This window comes from Schistocerca nitens, chromosome 11 (genome assembly GCF_023898315.1).
Source record: "Schistocerca nitens isolate TAMUIC-IGC-003100 chromosome 11, iqSchNite1.1, whole genome shotgun sequence".
NCBI lineage: Eukaryota > Metazoa > Arthropoda > Insecta > Orthoptera > Acrididae > Schistocerca > Schistocerca nitens.
In genome coordinates this window covers 106,100,461-106,125,018 of record NC_064624.1, presented here as the reverse complement: position 1 = coordinate 106,125,018, position 24,558 = coordinate 106,100,461, and the positions used below count along the sequence as shown (strand labels likewise).

The window sequence follows — 24,558 nt, the reverse complement described above, 5'->3', positions numbered from 1 at the left end:
AATGGAACACTTCGTTTCAAATAAACCAACTGCTTCAGTGGGAAAAATTAATAGAGCAAATTTCTCTACAAAACTGACAGAAATAGCTTCATTAAGACATTAATGGTTGATTGCTAATAACGTGGAAATAATATAAAATCAGAAAATTGAAACCACGAACTTATTTTGGTCTTTCATGGTTATGAGAATGTATATTAATTCACTTGATGGCTCCCGGCCACAGAAATCTGTTTTCAGAATGAGATTGCCCGCGAAAGGCAAAGGTCCCGAGTCTCGGTCGGGCACACAGTTTTAATCTGCCAGGAAGTTTCAGAAATCTGTTTTGTTTTCATTTGACGTGGGAGCTGTGAAAGAAGAGACAAGCAGCATCACAAAACACACGGGTCACGTGGAGAAGGACTCCCCCACTATAACTCAGCTTGCTCTGCGCATGCGCGAAACTGGCAGCTTGGGCGCGCCGGAAAAAATTTTTCCGGGTAGCATCTGGCTACTTGCTGCTATTGCTCGTACAACAAACAGCCACGCTTCAAGTACCCAGAAGCGGGAGGAAGGCACTGCTCATACGTGAATTCAGCTCTGCGCATGCGCACGAGCTCGCTGGCAACTGCTTATACAACTTACCTTTCGTCCTCAAAGATAATACTCAGAACGCCTTCAACTTGGATGTGGGATCTTCTGTGGACTACGTCACTTCCAGTATTTCGCACAGTGCTACTGGTTTCGCACTTTCGCTGTCGCTGGTGGTCATGGCCTTTACTTTCTATCGTCACAGATTTTGTAATTGTAGTAATTGTATATTTCTATGAATATTACTTAATATACTGTTGGTTACGTAATGCTATTTTTCTTTCATTTGTGTGTCCGTAGTTGTTCATATTATTTCAAAACCGTCTTGCCAAATATTACGAAGTTTCATCTTTTCCTTCTGGCAAGTTACCCGCCCTGTTCTTTCTTCCACGTCGATTATCTGCGAGTGTAGTTGGCTGTTACGTGGAATTGCTGACTGCGTTTGTGGAAATTCATACATTATGTTCCCCAGGTAATAAATAAACCACTAAAGATAACAACTTTGAACGAAGGAAAGACGAACATTTATTTTGGAACTAAATTAATACCGAATTTTGATATTTTAGTTGATACTGTGTGAAACAGTTTGCAATATGTTCTCATGGTGGCATGGTACCTGTTCGTAGCACTGTTGTGTGAATTTAACCTTATTTCCTCGTATATTAGACAGTGATTATGTTCTATGTTGAATTGGCTGTTGTATCACCGTTGGCGTTTGATTATTTGGATTAGCGTGTGAGTTTGTGTAATGTTCCAGGTTATTTTTCTCACAGGTTAAACACGTTATTTTCAGTAAGTTTTCGAATTATGATTTGGAGGTAATTAATAGATAGACATTATTTTAGAGCACGTTATATATCTATACTGTTAATAAATTGAGAGGGACGCCAAGTCGGCATGAATCTGTAGCCTCACGCTGGATTTTTGTCGGTTTAACGGTTGGTTTGGGGAGTAAAAGAACCATACTATGGGTTCACCAGTTCTCAAATTCTCGGCCTGCCAGATAAAATCGCTGCATGTATCTCTAGAATTTGTAAGAGACGGTTGATATTGTCATGTGGTGTGTGGTATTATCGGGGTAGTTTGATTTATGTGATCTCGAGACAAAGCAAAAGGGAATGTTAAAAATGCTTCGTGATTGACGAGATATGACTTCCTGAAGTTCGTACAAGCACTATATAATGGTTATACCGACTTGCATACCCCTCGTTATGTAATAATTTATGAGAAGGAACAACCAAAAACAAGAAAACGGCTGCTTTTAACTTATATATAACTCCTGCAGATCGTTGTGTGAGCAGTTTATCTTATTGTCAATGCTTTTGATAAGTGCCTACAGTCAAATCACCTCGGGGATTTATGTTGGTATGAAAGAAAGTTCTGTAGTATGTATTCATTCTGTTGCATTTTTGTGGGGGTGTAAGTGTTGCTTTGAGTATTCGTGTAGATCGGCCTTCTGTATGAGTTAACGTTTTGTAAATTGTGCACCAACTTCAGTTTGTAGTAATGTGCGAGTTTAATGTATAAGAATGGTGGCACAGCTTTCTGCAAAGATGTAAAAAGCTGTTATTTTGCTATGAAAAGTTGCAAAATGTAAATTTCAAAGGAATGACACATCAACACAACATTCATCATGAGCACACTCATTTAACTACAAGGATGTTCCATATAAAGTAGGGCACACTTAAGATTTTTGAAAGTTTAATATTTGGTACTTCTTATACACTGTTTGAAAAGGCTGGACCTTTTTCCTGTATGGCGACAATGTTACTCATTATTGCTTTCGCTCCATAATTTGTAGCCATTTTTATATGGCCACACGTTTTCATGTGATGGCAGTGTGAATTATTGGAGCTTTTGGACCTTGATTTCAATTAATTGGCAAGTAAGAATTTATATTACTGTTACATACCCTAATGTAGTGCATAAACAGTATAAAATTGAAGTAGGTAAATTACAGGTTACGATAAATAACATAATACAACAGCATTAACTTTCATGTAACATGATTCACTTTATTGCAATTAAGTTTCTGTATTAAGAGGAATGGTAGACCTAACTTAATCTTGTTCAGTAATTTACTTATTTGTGTGAAGTATGAATAATATCACTTGTAAAAATTTCGCGGATTGAACCAATATTGTAAAAACGTAAGAGTAAATGTGTAACTTTTGTCAGGTAATCTGAGTGTTATATTTTTTTTTAGTCAGAGTGTATACGACCCGGGAGATCCGGGAAAAACCCGGGAATTTTTTCATCCGGGAGAAAATCGGGAATTTTTCGGAATTCCGGGAATTTTTCATTGATTTAGTTTTCAGTTAAATTTTTGTGATTTTTGACGGGTAAGAACCTATACTCTAAAGGATATTACTGTATCTCGCTTCTGCAGTATAATACTGCAGCAACAAAACATGGAGGGAAAAAAACTAAAATAAAACTTAAGTCGCAAAAGAAATACGCCATATACAACAATAAAACACAGTGCTCATACAAGCAGTTTGCCAACTGCAAAGTGTGTCAAAGGCTTTGGGAAGACTATGCAATGCTTCCTAGCAACAAATTGTCTCCGATGAGCGTGACGTCACAACTGTTTACTTTAGATTCGTTTTTAGGAGTTGCGGGCCGGCCTTTGTCCGTGCGCAGTTTAGTCACGTATGAGAAGTACCTTTTCCCGCTTCTCGCTAGAGACGTGTGGTTGGGCGCCAGTGTCCTATATTGCCCCGGTTCGGAAATAGGAGATCCGGGGCTGATTCACAGAGCAGTCAGAGTTCTAGTGGGGAGTCTCCACGTGACACGTGTTTACGTTTAGTGATTTTGCCGTTTCCTCTTCATTTTTTGCTCTCACATTAAACGAAAACAAAACGAATATCTATGGCCGTGAGCTATCAAATGAATTAAAATACCTTCGCATAATTACGGAAGGCTAAAATGTGTTATTAGTTTCAGGTTTTATCTCCACCTTTCTGACAGTCAGGCATTAATCGCCTTGCAGAACAAAGAAGTTATTTTTGTCGGTTTGCTAAAGAAATTTGGCTTTTATTAATCTTTCCCGATGGGGCAGTCAATTTATTTGAAACGAAGTGTTTAATTCCATACTATGGGCTAGTTTCAACTGTTCACTGCATTTCAAAAGTGCATGTTTTCATCTTCTAGCACGTATGGCATTGTGCCATAAAAAAAGAACCAAACATGAGATAATACAGTACCGGTACTCAAGAAAATTGACGTCTGAATCTGGACATACGAATGTATACTTTAAGCCGAATTACGCATTGTAGTATGGTTCACGAAATTCCGATGTTCTTGCAGTATCCTCTGATGTCTTGTTTCTTTTATGACACAGTGTAAGATCTTTTAATGTTTTACACCTACGAACATAAGGGCTTCCTGCATCATCGTAGCTGAACAAGTGCGGTGACACCTGTTTCTGGCGCTCTCTGGCAACTACTGAATAGAACCTATTTGTAACAGGTCACGGGAAAATATTTCGAATTGTTGTTTGAAAAGCGTTACTTTCAAAGTAAATTTCGTTTTATGCAAGATGAATTATGTGCGAGAATGTACGATGAATTTCTTAAATCACAGAGCGTTTGACTCTCATTTAAAGAATCAAGTCTTTGAGGACGTACATTTAGAAAAATTTCGAGCTCAGATCAGACATTTATGTCTTTATTCAAAAGTTTACTGACATATTTGTGTGTTGTACCTTAAAGTGTAACATGCGCAAAAAAATCAACATTATATGTGAAAGCTTAGCTTCTCTTGCAGCTTATTAATCTCAGAGACCAATATTGTACGTGAAAGCTTTTCTTTTCTTGTAGTAACGCTGTGTATGTTAATTTAAACCATTAATTTTAGCTATTTGTGTGTACGAGCTACTTAACACTGATATTGCTATTGGCTGACTACGTCACGTATCCTACGCTAGAAGATCCGCTGTCATCGGCTGGCGAGATCACGTGACGAGCTATGACTGGCTACAAAAGTGCATTGCAATCTTGATTTCAATGCTTCAGAAAGTAACATGAGGTGTTTGGTGGAATTTAAATTTACACTTTTGTAATACGAAAGTATGCAGCGTACATGTTGCTGCACATCAAAGATCTTTCCAAAACGTGTTTCTTACTATAACCATTCAAATGATTGATAAGTTTCACAGTTCCGAAGAAAAGTATACTGTCACTTGACAGGGAAGAAGTGTATTTTCACCCGGGAGAAAGTGTAATTTTAACCAGGAAATCCGGGAAAAATCTGGGAATTTTTTTCTTGTCCACGTATACACCCTGTTAATGTTAAAAGAACTGGATGCCCTTAACAGCAGTAGAAAGATAGAAAAAGAGGTAGGAAAAGTTAGAGCATCTGCAAGAAGCTAGAAAAAGTCAACAGAAGCATTAAAGTTTCTGCATTTGAGTCCTCATAAACAATGACTTATCAGAAGAAAGAAGAGCTAAAACTAGGGAGAGAGTTAGAAAACATAGTGTAATGTAAGATGCAAAATCCGCAACATAGTAAAGCTGGTTTTTCGTTGTATAAGTGTGCTATGTAAACCCATGACTCAAGCTGATTGTTGCTTGCCATTGTCACCACGGTGTAAAATTGTAGTTGTTGTTGATCTGTTCAGTGACTTGTGTGGAAATTCATCAGACAGAAAGTCTGAAAGGCCCGGTTGTGGCAGTAGTCCGCAAGATAGAGACCATAGTTCTTAGACTAGGTGCTTGGTACCTGGTTTCTACTGTTGTGACGACAGTTGCCAATCACCAAGCAGGAAGGACACAATAGTGATCAGAGAAAATAATGAGGAAAAGACAGTTTACATTCATCACTTAGTCATGTCCATTATGTAAACATATGAGGTATTCAAACAGGAACACCCTGACATTAAAGTTGGGAAATCTAAGTTTGCAGAGGTATGGCCACCACATGTTTAAGTAAGCAGCAGACTACCTCATGATGTATTTTTGTGTAAATATCACTAAAATTTCATAATGCTATCAGCAGCCTTCATAGGAAACATGATAATACTCCAGCTGACTGCAACATATTTGTATCGGCCATCATAAGCCAGTTTTGTTGGTAGATTGAATGTAAATTGTCAAAATGGTAAAGTTTTAAAGTAGTCTATAAAATTGAACTGGAAATTGTGAATTTATCAGAGTATATTTGGAAGATGGAAGAAAACAATTCTAAAATTATTAAATTCAAAGAAGATATAGTGAAACAGAAAATTTCCATAATTCCTCAGTATCTTGTTCATCGATATACAGAGCGAGCCTGTCTGCATCTTATCAACAAAAGGAAATGGTTCTGAACCAAGATTCTAAGGAGTTTCTATTGCTGCTTATTGGCTCTGCCGAAAATTACATTTCTGGTTATCAAGATGAGGTGTAAAGTGCATGTTGAGCAGAAGCACATGTTAGTAATTTCACTGTGCTACTGTGGCATTCAGGTTCTCATCACACAGTTGTTTCAGACAGCTTAACACATTCCAAGGATACTGTGAATACATTAGCAAGGTACTGTCAATTATATCTGAAAATTTGAAGGTAGTTTCAATGTAGTCGATGGATCTGCCTTGCAATTTAAAAACAAATATATTACAGCCACTGCATGTCAACATCAGTCATTCCTCAAAGTGGAAATCTAATGGAACTTTATTGCTACATTGTACGGTAAAGTAGCTGTAGGTGGAATTGGTGCACTTGTGAAAAGGCAAGTGTGGAATGAAGTAAAAAAGTGAAAATTCACTGTAGATGATGCATTAACTTTTGCTCGGGCAGCTGCATGTAGGCTACCAAAACTATGCAGGTTTGTCATATGTCCACTGATGAAACTTAATCAGGCTCAAATATTTTCTTAAGCCTCATCAGTACGAAACATAAAAATCATTCACTGCTTTCAGTACAAGAAAGGAGTAGGCCTACTATAAACATATCTGCTGTCTTTGAAGAATTTCCCTGGTGCAGAACTGAAAGAACTGTAAAAAGTGTGAAAATTGGAGACAGGTACAAAGTGGAATATGATGGTAAATTATATGCTGGAGAAGTACATGCAGTTTTTGGAAATTTTTACTAATCAGTGCAATGGAACATGCTGGTCATTATTGGAAATGGCTGGCAAAATGTGAAAAGGAAATTGATCCATCTGATGTCAATACAAGTGATATTTTCAGTCCTCTGGCTTCTCATTGAATTTACACTGTATTTTCCCAATGGTTAAAAAGTGAAATGTTAATGTTAAGTTCATCTTATTTGGTAAATATCATACTTTCGTTTCTCTGCTTGCAAGAAAATGTTTTTCCAACAATAAGTAGCAAGTAACATGAGTCACGCAATATTGAGTCACATGCTCTTTTCAGAGTATTACAGTATTTTACATGGTATGAATATTTTTAAAAATCTGTGTCTGTGTCATTTGAATGCCAATCTAATATGCATTTTGTCTGAAAACCAATTCCAGGCTCTTAATAGTTTGAGGATACTTTTGATCTAAAATGAACATTAACAATAGGATGTCCCAAATTTGTAACTTTAGTCGCAATATAAATTACGTTCTTGTTCTTTAATTTTAATGCTCTTCCCTGCTCAGATATTAATTAGAGATCTTTGCCTGAATAACATAATATATAATAATGATTTGCAAAAGAAAATATAGGTTTATAGATTGATAAAAGGTCAACATAATAACACACAGATTTCAAAACGTAACAGTCACCATGGAATCTCCCTACAGCAGTTTGTTAGATAAAACTAACCAGTATTACTGATAGTTAAGAATGTCTTCTTCACAGAGAAATATATAGGCTACAGTATGCGATTCTCCTGAGTCTGTCGATAATCATTCCTACATATCGGGGATTACTCTGAATTGGGTATAAAACCACAGATAAAGATGCATGAAAAACTCCTTAAAGTAACAGCTGAATTAAAAAAATGCTTATTAAGTTGTGGGCCATGGACTAAAAACAAAATGGATGAAGCTAGGTGTAGAAGTTAAGTATTTCCAATGCAACATGTGCATATAAGACCAGTAAAAATGCTGTTCTATTCTTACCTATATTGATAAGAACATAGTTATAATCCTTTTGAATTATACTGTACGTCAAGACATTTTCAAAATACACTATATGATCAAAAGTATCTGGACACCCCCAAAACATGTTTTTCATATTATGTAGATTGTGCTGCCACCTACAGCCAAGTACCCCATATCAGCAACCTCAGTAGTCATTAGACATCATGGGATCAGAATGGGGCACTCCGCAGAACTACAGATTTCAAACTTGGTCAAGTGATTGGGTGTCACTTGTCATGTCTGTATGCGAGATTCCCACACTCCTACTCCTAAACATCCCTAGGTTCACCGTTTCTGATGTGATAGTGAAGTGGAAACGTGAAGGGATACGTACAGCACAAAAGCATACAGGCCGACCTCTTCTGTTGACTCACAGAGACCGCCGACAGTTGAAGAGAGTCGTAATGCTAATAGGCAGACAACTATCCGGACCATCACACAGGAATTCCAAACTGCATCAGGATCCACTGCAAGTACTATGACAGTTAGGTGGGAGGTGAGAAAACTTGGATTTCAAGGTTGAGCGGCTGCTCATAAGCTGCACGTCATGCCGGTAAATGCCAAATGGTGCCCCACTTGGTGTGAGGAGCTTAAACATTGGATGATTGAACAGTGGAAAAATGTTGTTGAGTGACAAATCATGGTACACAATTTGGCGATCTGATGACAGGTTGTGGGTATGTCATATGCCAGCATTACCGATGGAGGGTTCCACGAACTTGTAAGTCGTTTTCAGCCAGGTGTCCGGATAGTTTTGATCATGTAGTGTGGATCCACAAGCATTCATATACTGGAATACTACAGTCCCCACTTTAATCTCTCTTTCTCCACCTTGAAAACTGAGGCCAACTATATAATGTATTAGTTACTTTGATGGATGCAAAAAACACACACACATAATTATCACCGTAGGGTATTATACCATAATTCAGTGCTCCAAAGGACCAAAAGCAGTCAAAATTAGTTTCCATTTTATGTGATTTGGAGACTACATTGAGACTCTTCATAATCTGGAATTGTAAATCATTTCATCTCATTGTACTCTCTTTCACAGTGAATGTCAGATTTATTGCGTACATGGTGGCTCATTTACGTGTCCCCTTAATAAATTGAAAATATTACCACTGAACTGAATCTCAAAGTAGCAGTGGAAACTGTTTTTATCTGATTGCTTATTTTTTCAGCATTGGTTCGCAAGGAAACTATCTGGACAAAAAGGAAACAGACAAGGCAACTACTGAGCCAGGCTCCATGGTAAGAGGCCTCTTTGTATTTCTTAGTGTTGTTTCATTAATTTCTGTGGGCAGAATGCTTTGTGAATAAACATAAATAGTCATGTTGCTGGAAGCGTGGATAATTGTCTAATAAAAGAAATAAAGTAATCTGTAAATGTTGATTATAACATTTCATAATGAAGATTTGAGTTAAACACCACATAAGATGAAAAGTTTAAATTTAATGTTTATCAAATGCGCAGAAATCTTGCTGTGCCACTCAGTTGTTTGAATGTATTCCAGTATTTTAAATGTCGCCTTTTATGTACAACGAAAGAATAAAGATGACATTCAAGTGAATATTAGCAGTGTCATTAAATTTAAAAGTGGAACAGATGCCGGTTGCACATTGATTTATCAGTAATTTAAAATAGTTATTTTGAAAATGTGTTGGAGACATTTACTGTGTTTTCTGGTCTGAGAAGTTAGTTTCGTAGTTACATTTATGCTAGCAGCTCGCAGATATACTTTCGATTTTCATGAAAAACTATTTTTTCGTATGTTCTGCCATTTTATCCTGTGTGTTTGAACTATGTAGGTGAATTGGAGATAGGGATACTGGCTTTTGTATTTTGGGGAGGTGTGTCGTTGGTCTCGTGGTCCAGGTTGAGCTGTATGGGTTAACTGTACATTAGGATACTGTGATAATTTTGTGTGATTTGTTTGAAATTTGTCCGGTGTTTTTCCAGTGTGTTGCGTCTGGAATGGTGTTTCTTTTATTGTTAAATTTTTAGTTCAGCCCCAGCCGGAACCCACCATTTCCAGCAGTTGTTCCACTAATTTTATTTGGTTTAGTCAGTATTTCAGTTTATGTGTACTTGTATTTTTGTGGATGTTATTATTGATGTTTTGGTCGTCATGATGGATGTGCTCGAAATGAGGTTTTCCGCAAGATGTGACATCATTGGTCAAAGCAGACAGGTGGCATCCCAGTGTCTGGTAATCCCCAGTTCCCTTTGAATATGTAAACAAAATTTCAATAGGACTTAGAGCACTAAAGTTGCACTTCAAATGTCATTGAGATATACACACATCAAAAGTTTTACATCACCCTGGTTCCCAGAACTCCTGAAGATAGATGTTGACTGTGGATATTGTATCACAGACACAGTCCCTCTGACTGTTCAGTCCCCAAAGGTGTAAACAACCATGCATGAACAGTGCCTATTAGACTGATGAGGTCCGACAGCTGATCAGTTCGTCATTCCACCAGGAAGGAGGTACACGGCTCGTGTTGTCTGTAGTTCAACCGTGCCAAGACGGCCAGTACCACGGTTCGATCAAGTCTGCATTGTTACTTTGTACCAGGAAGAGCTCTCAACAAGGGAAGTGTCCAGCCGTCTCGGAGTAAACCAAAGCGATGTTGCTCGCACATGGAGTAGGTAGTGAGAGACAGGAACTTCCGATGACATGCCTCGCTCAGCCTGCCCAAGAGCTACTACTACAATGGATGACCTTTACCTACGGATTATGGCTCGGAGGAACGCTGACAGCAACACTTCCATGTTGAATAATGCTTTTTGTGTAGGCACAGGTCCTCATGTTAAAACTCAAACTGTGCACAGTAGGCTGCATGATGCGCAACTTCACTCCGGACGTCCGTGGCGAGGTCCATCTTTTAAACCATGGCACCATGCGGCGCGGTACAGATGGGCCCAACAACAGGCCAACATGTGATGATTCAGTGATACATAGCATAGCCTGAGGTCAAGGTTAATTTGAATGGTTATAATTTTGATTGTGAATTGGTATAGTCATCAAACAGGAAGCCATGAGAATAACTGTACTATTTGTCTATTTGTTATGACATTTATTTAAAGTCTGTTGATTATGTGGTTGTGGTTTGTTTGCCATATTGATGATGTTATTGGTCAGTCGAGATAGATGGGATTTTTTCAGACAATTCCTTTAATAGTGACTATATTAAAATTTGATCGAGCTAAAACCTAGAAGAAGATGAGTCTTATAAAAATAATGGAATGTTCTAGAAGGGCTGAGTAACAGTTCTGAAGACTTCAACATTAGTCAAACTTTGAAATTTATCCTGAGACACTTTTTAAATGCCATATTTAACTGTCTCATCATGTGGCATGTTAGTCACTGACTGAAAATTTTATGGCTTTCAAGAGTTGTTTAGATACATAATCATTGAAAGCCACCTATGTGGCCAAACTTAATAAAACTTTAGTTGGTTTGTATTTTGTGTAGTTAACAGATGTCACACTCCATTTGTCGAATATTCTCTTGTTCCAATCACTCTTCTACCAGTGCTTTTCAGGTGGTGATGCATTATCATCCATAAAAATGAAGTCAGGGACATGTGCCCTGAAAAGATGAATGTGAGATTAGCAAAGTGTCGTAGTAACATTGACGGGTGACTGTACCGTGTTCAGATTTGTAGGTCAATATGGCCATGCAACATTATGCTCCCCCACATCGTAACATTTGGACCACCAGAACGATTGTTTTCTGATGTTCCTGGGTTTATTGTATGTTCCCCCACCTCTTCTTGCCGTATGAGGGTACATTCAGCATTATCAAACTCGATCATTTGGGTGGTCCAAGTATTATGGTGTAGGGAGGCATAATATTGCATGGTATATGGTACACTCAACGTTTGTGTGACACTGTACTCCTTCCTTATGAGTGTCTTTTCAAGGGTGCATTCAGCTCTGATGTAATTTCTGTTAATGACACTGCATGACAGCGTCAAAGAGTACAGGTGGAGGAACTCCTGGAACTAGTGAAATGAAGCGAATGCACTGACCTGCCCACTCCCTGACTTAAATCTCATTGAGCATGTGTGGGATGCATTAGGGAGATGTATTGCAGCATGTCCACATGCGTCCAGTACGATCCAGCAGGTGTCGAGGGCACTGGTGGGTAACTGAATGCCCTACCACAAGACATCCTTGCTGTCTTTGTGACTTAAGTGTAATTATTGTTGTTGAGTGAAAATGTCAGGTCTATTTATTTGATTGCGTATTTCTTTCAGCTGCCTTCTGTAGTATATTGTAGCAGTGCTTTCTATGTATGGTTCAAGTTTCATTGAGCTGTGATACTTGGCAGTGACAGATAGTTAAGTCCCAGGCTTTGCACTTAAGTGTATTTACACAGCAGCTACTGAGAACATGACTACACAAATAGAGAATTTGACTTATTATTGCAGAAGTGTCAGTATGCTGAAGTGTAAAAAAAGTCATGCAGTGTTGAAGCACTTAGATTAATGATGTTTTTCTAACGGCTTTTAGTGTAGATTACATGTTGACTCGTAGTCACATTCCTGTTGTATGCATTCTTCTCGTTGATTGACAGTACCTATAAGTTGTACATTTTGCCTCCTCATATCTGTTTATCATCATTGGTGTTATCTAGATTCTTGGTATTCTGGCACGCCTTCATAAGGATTCATATACAGTGTTATTTTCCTGCTTTGTTGTATTCTGTATTTTACATTTGAGCTGACCAGTCCACTTCTGCCAATAATGCCCCTAGATATTTAAGTAATTTTTCTTGTCTCATAACTACTATTATTGATGTGTGCTTCAGATCCAATCTCACTATGCACTATCAGCTATTCAGTTTTTGTTGGATTCATGTATAGTCCCCGTATGTCATATTACTGATAAAGATTTCACAAGATAGGTCACTTTCATCTTGCTCTAGCCCCACAGGGGGCCTGCAGCTCTTTTGCAGGTACATGTGTGGCACTTGCAGGCCTACGAGCTATTGCAGTATCTCTTCTTACCTGGGCTGCATTCCCTTCTCCATATCCACTCCTTCCCATTCTAACTCCTACCCCTGTGGCCTCCTCCCCCCCCCCCCCCCCAAAAGCTTCCCCTTCCCCGTGCCCATTTTTCTCCCTTGGCGTATCCATTTATGATGAAATGGATATTCCTGAGCTCCTGCTGTTTCTTTACAGTCTTGTCTCATGTTTCCACACTCTACCCTTTTTTTCCCAGCTTTTTGTGGTTCTCGTGGGGTATGATCTCCCTTTCTAAATTGTTTCCATGGTGTGAGACATTGGGGAATCCTCCCTTCCATCCCCAACATGGGTTCCTCTCCTCCCCCTCCTTCCCCATGTCCCACCCTGCTGTAGCCCCCATCCTCACCCCCTGCTAGGTCACGAACGTGGTATCCATCCCTGTGTCGGGGCTGTTACATCACACTTCTGGTACCTGAGCTGTCACTGCCTTGTGTGTGTCTAGGAGTGGTTGATAATCTGTTTGGGGCACTGGAACACCTAACAACTGCTGTGCCAGGTGCTACTTGATGGGGCTGGGTGATACCCACGGAGTGAGCCCCAGATCAGAATGGGTGGTACCAGGGCAGATGCTCTGCACGTGAAGCATACTAAGCTCAAAGCTTCTGGCTGCTCTGCTGTGGCCGTCTCTTCTGATAGGAATGATTCTCTCTCTGCTTCCTTTTGCTTCCTCAGCCTTTCCCTCCTAGGCCACTGATTTGGGGTGAAACCCTTTCCCCATTCTTGGTTTATTCCAGGACAGAAACAGAGACTTTTGCGCTACCAAATAGCTCTTTTTTTTGTACAACACAATGAAGATAAGTTTGGTGAAGTTGACTCCTTTTAGTAATATGCGACTTGGTTCCTTCCTAATCAAAACGTCTTCTGCCAGTCAGTCACCTTCTCTTTCCACTTGTAGGCACATAAGACATCCCAGTGAGCATTACTCCTTACCAATCCTTAAATATGACCCAGGGCGTTATTTTCCACAGGGACTTCCTCTTTCAATCTGATGAGAGCCCACAATTAATATGGCACGGCGGTGTTAGTTTCATCATGCGAGTCCAAGGGTCCTAAGAACAATAGTGTTGACACTTCGTGATAGTATATTTGTGGACACTGATAGCGCTCACACTGACTGGGCTGTTGGATGTGCCTTTGTTGTTGGCACAGATGTTTTTCCAGTATTGGCTTCCAGAACACTGCTCAGTGTTTACAGCAGAACTCTTTGCTCTGTATTAGGCCATGCAGTACGTCTGGCGACACAGGCTCTTCCCTTGCATCATCTGCTCCAACTTTCTCAATGCATTTCAAAGCATCCGTGTGTTGTTCACCGTCCACCCCTTAGTGCAGTGGCTCCAGGAAAGCTGTCACTTGCTCACTCTTGATGGAGCCACTGTGACGTTTATGTGGGTTCTTGGTCACGTTGGTCTGACAGGAAACGAGGCCATTGATATTGCTGCCAAGGCTGCAGTACTCGTACCGTGGCCCGCTAGTTCTTCCATTTCCTGTAATCTCTGTGTTGCCGTCTGTCAGGAGGTGGTGAACTGATCTTCCCTTCATATGAACAAGCTGCGGGGAATTAAGTCCCTCCCAACAACTTGGACGACCTCCTCTCAGCCATCTCGCCGGGATGTGTATTGGGCACTGTCTTTTTAGTCTTCACCATTTGTTACCTGATGCGTCTCCTCCACTTTGTGCTCATTGCCCTCAACCTTTTGACAGTTCGCCATTTCCTGATGGGATGCCCTTTTTTAACCACCTACATTCTTGAAACTTCCTGGCAGATTAAAACTGTGTGCCCGACCGGGACTCGAACTCGGGACCTTTGCCTTTCGCGGGCAAGTGCTCTACCATCTGAGCTACCGAAGCATGACTCACGCCCGGTCCTGACTTACATTCTTATTTATGTTTGTCGTTTGAGTTATTGGTCATTTTAGCGAATGATGCATGGGCTGTCCACCGTGTTTTACTTTTTATCCACTGTAGCAATATGGTGCTGGACATTTAATCTTCAGGGCCTCTGTTTCTCTGTGGCATATTTTATAGACCTTTCTCCACATTCGTGTTTTTAGCTGTCTTTCCTTTTATCGATTGGGGTTTACGTGTAGTCGTTTTTAACTCCTTTCTTTGCCTTTGTGTTCTATGGTTCTGACATGTTTGCGTAATACCTAGTTTTTGCACCCTAAAACAAAAGACAGTTGATGGACATCCACAACAAGATTTCATTTTTACCAAGTAGTAAACAATTTTTCACAGGTTCACATTGTTCACCTAAACTTGCCATGATAAAAACGAAACAAGAAAAAAGCAGTACTAACAGAAACAAATCACTGCAGATGAGCAGAACAAGTCAGATCTACAACGCAGACAGCACTGAACTGGGAATGAGTTGCGCTGTACGTGCCTAGTGGCAGAAATGCATGCTATGCAGGCTTGGCCCAAGGCAGTGGTGTTTTTAACACCCACTTGTATACATTGATGGAAGAAAGAAAAAAATACTTTCTGTGCTGCGTGATTGATTCAACTGAAATTGCGCTATATATGTTTCAGAAGTGACTATACTGGCAGAGGCAAAGACTGAGGGAGGAAGTTCACAAGTGGCCTGCATGCACTGTGGGAAACTTCAGATGGTGCAGTTGTAACTCTGGTGGTCAGCGGCTTCTAGCTGCCAGGACACAGTCAGATCCTGGGAGCAAGAAGTGCAGTCTCTGATACTGTGTTGCATTGATGTGCAGCAGACAGCAGCTATATAGAGGTAACAAATATATGAGAAGCTCCCTCATAGCACTTACTATATCCTGCACCATAGTTCAGTGACATTGTCGACTGAATAGTCCAAAATTACATCATGTACACTGTTACTGTGTTGGTGTTAACTGAAAACTCTGAAGTAAAGTAATTAGTGTCTTTGTTGTTTATTCAATCGAAATAATACGCTATGACTATACCAGATACAACTTCCTGATAATTAAATAAAATACATGTAGCAATAAAAACTCACGGCACATTATCTTTGTAACGCAGTATTCATGTATGAAACACTGTTACACTGTTCAGTAGTAGTTCAGCAATACACGTGACATTGTCTGTACACATGTAAGAACCGTGTGTAAACAATTGTCAGTTCTCGACTAGGTATTTATAATAGCACACTTTTGTGATTATTAAAAACTTCATGGTTTTCATGGATTACAGCTAAATGGTAATTTCATAGAAAAGGAAAAGTAAATATTATAGTCAATTGGACTGGGATTTAGAGCTAATAAATCCATATACAAAACTTTGTTTTGTGTTTTGTTATATAAAAGGCAACACATTGTTGATGTCTTAAGTTTACCTGCAAGTTTGTTTCTACAAATTTCTATATAGCTACCACTTACAAATTGTTGAACAAAGTGTAAAATTCAACACGTCGTCCTTGAAGTACAGGGCATGAAAAATAGGAAGAAAACTGATTGTACTTGGAAAACATAGGGCTACAATATCGTGGGTAGTGATTTTGGAAGCATGACGTGGTTTAAGGATGGGTGATATCCAGAAATTCTTCACAATAAAAGGATGACAGCCAAAAACAGTTGCAGTATAAAATTTTTTTATTAAAATTTTTGGCTGTCATCCTTTTATTGTGAAGAATTTTAACACTTGCTGCTGCAGCCATGTTTAAAATCTTGATATCCAGAAATGGTATATCATTGAACTAATGACTTTTGAAATGTATAATTTTGAAAGACACTAATTACTTTCTCAGAATTGGCACTAAGCAGTTTACAAAACTGCTTAGATAGTTCTGAACATTCAGTTTTGAATTCTTGATGTTTCATAATGTAGAACTTCGAAACAAATTACTTTAATGGAATTGGCAAAAAACATGCTACAAAACTGGATAGATGGTATGTCCTGAAGATTTAATTCTGACTTATAGATTTTGCGTAATGGCAATGTGTCTGGGCACACAGTTTCTGATTTTCTCATTCCCATGATTTGAAATAAGAGCGAAAATTTCTGTTGAAGATAAGAATTTGCTCTAAAGTGAATATTGGGACAATACAAAACCATCCACCAACTACTCATCTGTAATTTTTGAGGAAGAACTATGGCATCTTTCTTTTAATATTTGTTGCTACCAAATAGAAAAGTTAAATCTCGAAGGAGTTTATAGAAAGCTGATACTTGTTGGCATGAACCGAATAAGGACTAATGAAAATATCTGTGGGTGCAATGATTATTTACTTCTTATGAATATGCAGGAACAACCATATCAGTTGTTATCAATTTACATCTGACATGTATTCGAACTGGAGACAAATACACCCACAGTGAATTTGGCACTATCAAAAAGAAAAATTGAATTGCAAAGATCCTCAAACTAAAGTTAAGGAAGCATTATTGATGTTCCTAGTGCCACCTGGTCACTTGATTTGACCCCACAAGCCTAAGTTTTCACAAACTGAAATCTAAGAGGGCATGCTGAAAAGGAATGTCTCCAGATTTTATATGAAAACTCTTAAAGCTATTTAAATGAAACAAACATTGTTAACATTCTATATATTCATTCTTCATGTCAACATATTTGCAGCCTTCTGCCGCTATCGGACAAAGAATTGTAGCATGTGAGTGCTGCAATATCTACAACAATCCTGACACCTGGGATTCACTGTCATCAATCATCTTCAGTACAGATTTTCATCTGTTTCTGAAACTTAAAGAACAACTTCGAAGACTTCTCTTTAATAGTGATGAAGCAGTGCAAGTGGAGGTGAAGGCTGTGGCTCTGTTGACAAAGTCCAATTTCTAGTGACGTATCAACAAACTGGTCTCTCATTGGGGGAAATGTGTTGGTTTCCAGGGTGACTGTGTTAAGAAATAAATATATAGGCATGAAGAATAGATATAGAATGTTAATATCCTTTGTTTTATTTAAGAAGCTTTAAAAGTTTTCATGTAAAAAAAACTCGGAGGCATTACTTTCCAGCACACATCCACATATATACTCTGCTAAGCACAAATCAGTGGGTGGTGAGTGTATCTGGCCTGTTGCCACGTCCTTCCTTAGTCTTCCAACAACTTACGGTGCATGGGAAGGACAACTTTTGCTATGCCTAGATATCAGATCTGATTTCATATTTTGCTCTATCTTTTGTGTTGGCTCTACTTCAGAACCTTTACTTAAGAGTTGCCGTTAGTCTAAATTACAGAATCACAGGAAGGACTCAAACTTGGATTTCCTGATTGTAGTGAGCAGTGGCCTCAATAATTTCGGCAATCCGTGCATGCTTCATGGCCAGACCCGAACATCAATATGTTGTCATCCAGTCGTCATTAACGTGTACTGATATACTTCCTGGTAATTCAAAGTCACTAGTCCACACTGCAATATCGTCAATTACAGAAATGTTTCACTTCTGTGTCAGATGTATATGCATTGATGGAAGAATGGAAAAGTTACTTCCTATGCTGTATGATTGATGCCACAGTTGTTGCATTATTTATGTTTCAGGAGTGATTGTAATTGCAGAGTAGAAGGCTGAGGGAGGCGGTTTCATGAACGACTGCGTGCACTGCTAAAATCTTCAGCTGGTGCAGACGTGACTGGTTGTTGTCCGCCTGGAGCTGGAGCTGCCAGCACACAGCCAGACCTAGGCAGTGATGAGCCCAGTGTTTGTCGCCATGTTGCGTTTCTCGCATGTCATTTCGTAACATGGCGGCAAACACTGGGCTTCTTACTGACGTGTTGCAAATCGCCGTGCGAGAAGTGTGCATCTACTAGATAGAGGTAAGAGACATATGAGAAGTTCTCTTACAATAAGTGTGAAACAGTTTCTTTCCTTGCCATTCCCTGCATCATGCTTGGGTGACAATGTGAACTTAAAAAGTCCCAAAGACAGTTCTTGGAGTAGATAGGAAAAATGCTGAAGTAAAATAATTACAGCTTCTTGGCAGTTTATTAATTCAAAATGTGTACTGTGATGCCAGATAATTCTTCCTGATGATTACTCAGTATTCATACAGGCAACACAAAATTACTCTCTTCAGTAGTAGTTCACCAGTACATCTAACATAGTATCTATACATCTAAGAAACCTGTCAGGACTGTAGAAGCAGTTCTTAACCGTTTTCTTTTTTACAACTGCACCCTTTGGTGATAATTAAAAAATTCATGTGTTTTAATAGTTATAGATAAATGGTAATGTCAAAGATAATTTAAGAACCTAAATATTTTAGTCAGTCACACTATTATTTAGGGCTAATAAATCTTTGTAGAAAATGATTGTATTGTTTTTTTGGGTCTAATAAATCTTTGTACAAACTGATTCTTGTGTTTTGCTGCAAAAAAAGAACCACCTTTTAATGTCGTAAGTTCATTCCCAAGTGTGTGTTGCAGAATTTGCATATAACTGTAATTTATAAATTAGTAAACAAAGGGTAGAATTTAGAGTATGTTCCTTAGAGTACAAAGCATGAGAATAAAAAATTTATACTCGGGACACTTCATGCTACAATACTATGAAGAGAGATTTCAGAAACATAGCACCGTATAAGAATTGGCGATGTCCAGAAATAGTATAACATTTCAGTAATTAAAACTTCCGGGCTAAGAGACCGTGGTCCAATAGTAGAAATACTTCTCCCTGACGTTTCGTTGCCAGCTGTGGGCAACATCATCTGAGGTGAGTCTACGACTGGCTGCTAGGCCGTGGAGGTCCTGTTTATATAGAGCGTGTAGAGGGCGCCACCACGCGTCACGTGTTGTCAACAGTAAAACTATCTCTGGCTGGCATCATTACTCTCGATCGAAGGTAATCGATTGTCACATCTTTGGTACAAAGTCGATCGCCATATCTTATCTAACTTCAAGCCTTCTTCTTTCCTGTTAAAATTATTGTGGTGTTTAAAAATCTCTACAGCCTCTCTCTACATACGTGTATAATAATGCGATGTCTTAGCTAGCACGCTCGTCTCACTAAATGCTGCTGCCTCTGCAGTCCTGGCCGTGCTGCACCACTGCCCAGGATTGAGGGGTGCTGGCATGCTGTTCATAGTAGGCCGGTGACGACTGGCCACAAATGTTGCAGTACATAGAAGAGACTGCTGTGGACATCTACAAGCAGCTGGCAATGGAACTGCCAAGCTCACAATCCACACTGGCATTAGGGAACAGTTTGGGGTGACACTGTGTGTGTGTGTGTGTGTGTGTGTGTGTGTGTGTGTGTGTGTGTCAGTCATTGCAGGCATGCGACACGATGAGAAAACATATGTAAGTGGAGCAGGTACAAACACGATCATTTTAGGGATGATATGGGCTGCAAATGGGGGAAATCCGCTGGTATTTCAACTGTCACGAACAGCACCTTGTTTGGCGTGGCGCCTAAGAACAAACATCTGGAAAATGGTGAACCCGGTCAGCTTATCACATTACTGTTATGAGAATATACTTCAAGTGGTTAAAGAATAGTGAAGCGATGAGGTGCTGAACATCCATCTCTTATCAGAGAATGTGGAGATTGGATGCTTGTTGCTCTGTAAAGCAGGACAGGTGGCAGCTTATGGCATATCTGATGACTGACTACAATTGTGATGCAGGTAAAATTGTTTTCCAGCACACCATTCAGTTCACATTTTTGAACGTGGGACTTCACAGCAGACAACCTCTTAGCATTCTCTTGTTGACTTTGTCAACTAAGATTTCAGTAGGCACTGTCTCGTGTAAATAGGATATTGGATTAGTGGGGACATGTTGCCTGGCCAGATGAATTGCATTTCTTTTTATCCCAGGTCAGTGTTCCTGTCCATATACGCCATCATCCATACGAATGGCTTCTCAAAACGTGCATTGCTTCACGGATGCACATTTATGGATTTGAGAATATTCACCTGGCCATCCTTGGGGCCTGTGGCACTGATCAGTGGCACCGTGACAACTGTGGATGAGTGGGCATCTTTATCCCTTCATGCTCAATGTTTTCCATAAGTGATGAAATATTCCAGCAGGAAAACTACCCATGTGCCAAGGCCAGAATCATGATACAGTGGAATGTTAATGAATACACATTGTCTTGGCCACAAAAATTTGAATGACTAGAACTTGGTGGAAAATATGTGGGGGTGTATTGGATGCCAGGTCCACACCCCCAAATCACTGACCCATACTACATGGGAATCGTGACCCGTGCATAAACATCTTGATACCTCTGGTGACCTGCCAAGGACTTTCATAGTTTGTGCTTCACTAAGCTGCTGCTGGACTGCATCCACTCTGTTAAGCAGAGGCTCACAATGTCTTGGCTGCCTGTCTGCCCCCACAGTGACCTTGGCCCTACTCAGGACATGTATATCGCAGTGAGTAGAAGGAATCTGATCAGCAATACGAGGGATGTGTTTGTGAAGGTATTACTATCAAAAAGAACAAGTTGCATTGCTAAAGTCCTGAAAGTGAATGTGTTAAAAGTAAGCATTCTGAACCTGGTACCTATTACTGGTGTTGCCGTGTTGTTGTCGAGATGTTGATTTCTCACATGTTCACTTGATGTGACTCTACATAACTCAATTTTCACAAGCTAATGCCTACATATATGCTCAGTGGAGGAGGTACCTCTGTCCCGATATCTATGTCCCTCCTTTGTTTTCCGGTGACAAATGGTGCACGGGAAAGTCTGCTTTTGTGTGCCACTTAAGTTTGCTTAGGACAGGCATACCTTGGTATTTTAGGTTTATTACAGATTTTTCTCTTTCAATTTTTCTGTATGCATCCTCTGTGAATAACCCCAAGGAGCTGTATCATTTATATATACCATACATAATCAGTAACAGGCCTAGGATATAATCTGAGTAGTCATGTAACACTTTCTCACCTGACATTTTTGCCCCTTTAAGGATTATATGTAGTAGGAACTCCTGAATCCTGTCGCAGACGCTCTGATATTTCATAAGCATGTATTTTGTTTCCTGAGCAACAGTGTGAAACTGTAACGGCTCTTCCAGGAGTTAAGGAAAACGTGACACTGTTGTCCTCTGCCCTCTGGATCCTGTGGTCAGGCAGAGCAAGCAGAGTTCAGAAGATAAGTGCTTGTAGAAACTGTGCACAAAGCTGTATCTTCTGTTATCCCTGCAAGTCTTTTTACTGTGCTTTGTTTGATTTTCATTGACCTTTCACACGTGATACTGACTCCTTCAGATATGCCCAATTTTCGTACAGGGGCCCCGTGTGATGTAGGACAAATGCTAGTACATAGTCTTAGTACATTGTCATTATGTAATGTAACTGTACCTGCCCTGCTGAAGTAATTCAAAGAATTTACATTTACTGAGTAGTTTAAATTATGTGAATCAGAATTCTTGCTTTTCATTTCATAAAACACTATATCCACATCTCTCCTGTGCGTTACAGTGAACAGTTCTTTAGCACACACTGAACAGTGAGCAGTGCAGAGTCTGGGTGTTCAGTGTCTGTAGTGTAACATGTTCAGTGAAGTGTCACTTCACAGCAATTAGCAGCTGGACAGTACGTGGGTGTCTTTCATTTCAACCTGTACTTTGAAAAATGCCAACTACTGCCCTAAATACATTTTTAGAACATTATCTAGCTTTAACTCTGATTGTGTAGTCTATTAATTTTTTGCAGTCTTCTTTTATAAACAACAAAAAATACATAGTGTACTCGGCTAAGTCAGGATGATTGTGACCTGAGAACTTTGCGCATGACCAACTGTGCCAACACAGTTCTCACATCTCCTGGAAATTTTATTAAGACTTTTCAAATGCTTTCCAAGAGCCCATAATAACACTGATTCTGAATAAAAATTAAAACATCTACAGATGCAAAGACTGGAATACTATTGAGGTATGCTGTTGCAGCTGTGATCACATTTATAATCTTTCATCTATTAATACCATCTCACCTTGTTGAAAATGTAATTACAGATAATTTTATGTTTTATAAGAGACATCTTATGACAACTTATTTAATATTGTAATTACAATCTGTTAATACTGAATTCTTGTATAAATTTGACAGCTCTGATACAAATATGTAATCTGTTGTCGTATGATTAATATATTATTTTCCTTTCATTTTCTTATGTAGTATTGTCAATGATTTAACATCAACTATAATATGAAATTAGTTTTGCATGTTGTATTAATGTTAAGATATTTGACAAATATAAAATTTACTTTGCATAAACAATAAACTGCCCCACACATTTGCATTTTTATCAGACTTATTAGTTTGAGTGGTTATGATTGATTAAAAAGTGAGGCATAATCCTCACTTTCCTAACCAGAGGTGTCATTTGTCTCCTGAGAATTGGGAATTAGTGCCAAAATTCTCTAATGACAAACTATACCTTCAAAAAATGGGACTGTCAGGTTATTCATTACACATTCTGATTGAGTGGTGTATTATAAGCTGTCTAAGGCAGTTACATTTTCCACTTAAGTGTTGGCCCAAATGGGGGTTTGGAGGGATTCATACAAGTCACCCCCCCCCCCCCCCCAGAACATTTCACTAAAGGCTTTTATATTTTGACGTGTATCAATTTCTAGATATCTTGACTAACTTTCAGAGAATATAGTAGCGAGAAAAGTCTCAAAAATGGAAAATATTCTATAGATTGCTAGCTAACTTCACGTGTGACACTTCCCAGCTGCTTGCCTGTGCGCTGGCAGGTAGAGGCACCACTCACAGGGTGACAGCACATGCTGACAGTAACAAACCTGACAAGGTTCCCGAGTCTACAGTCGGCACTGGTAGACCACGGCAAGCTGAGTCTGGCAAGACAGCAATGGAAAGACCCTTCCATTTAGGAAAAAAATGTCAAACACTGACTCAAAATGCAAGCAAAAACATGAGAGTGCAGATCTCGCTGTGGTAACATTTTATTTGATGTTCTCAGACATCCAGCCACATGAAAAGGTTAATATTCCATGCCAAAGTATTCATCGGCCACTATCGAGCAGCACTACTGCTGATGTGTAGGCATATGTTGACTTGACATTCAGTGTGTGTGCTTCAACCTAGAGATCACTGGATCCCATGCTACACTCAGCTATGGGCTGCAGTCTCCCTATAGGATCTTGACAGTGATTTTTATGTTGCTGGTTTCTTTAATTACATTCTTTCTAAAGTTGTTAGTGCAAACCATGACAGAGATTTTGTCAAATTTGAATTGATGGCTTGATTAAAGCGAATTAATTGCAGTAGTGCAGTCAATAGAAACTTTCATTGTTGCACTGTATGCATTGTTTGTCCAACATGAGATTTTCCCAGGTCACAACATTTTGTAGACCCCAGGTATTCTGATATCTGACACAAGTTATGCTAGTTTTTGGCTTAGACCTGAAGGTAATTTGATTTTATGTCTCTTCAGCAGGGGGCTTTGTCTTTCCTCCTCCTCCTCCTCCTCCTCCTCCTCCTCCTCCATCATCAATGCTCTTGTGATTTTTACTTCAAATAACTGTTTCTCTGAGTGCTGTAGCTGTTGTTCCTGAACTCTCATAAATAGCTTAGTTCATGGGTTGATATGGCTGTGGTTTTGTAACAAATGTCAACACAGAGACTCAGAAAGAGAAGTTTGGCTGGCTTTAGCAGCAGCAATGGCACAACTTCGCACCTTTACCTTGGGACTTCCCTGTTTGTGAAGTAATTAGTGAAATTGGAAAAACAGTCCACAAATGACCCAGTGTTATGGTGGATGAAATAGATTGTGCAAAAACCTGTATATTCACAAAGCCACCAGCACAAAGTGTGGCCACAGCTAAGCACAATGGCATATGCACACTAAACTATGATGAGTGCATTTTCATTTTTCCTGCTGACAGACCACTGCGGAGGATATTACAGAGTGTGCGACTACAATACAGAGGTATGCGCAGTGCTGGACCGAGTTATTTACTGGAAGCCCC

The 24,558-nt window shown here is 39.4% G+C and overlaps 1 long non-coding RNA gene across 1 annotated transcript; it reads left to right on the top strand.

Annotated features, from left to right (window-relative positions):
- The first annotated feature begins 931 nt into the window (after positions 1-931).
- On the top strand, positions 932-18,940 carry LOC126213006 (uncharacterized). The gene is made up of 4 exons (XR_007541031.1): positions 932-1,039; positions 8,823-8,892; positions 15,208-15,412; positions 18,155-18,940. It is a non-coding gene; the product is annotated as an uncharacterized LOC126213006 (long non-coding RNA).
- The last annotated feature ends 5,618 nt before the right edge of the window (positions 18,941-24,558 follow it).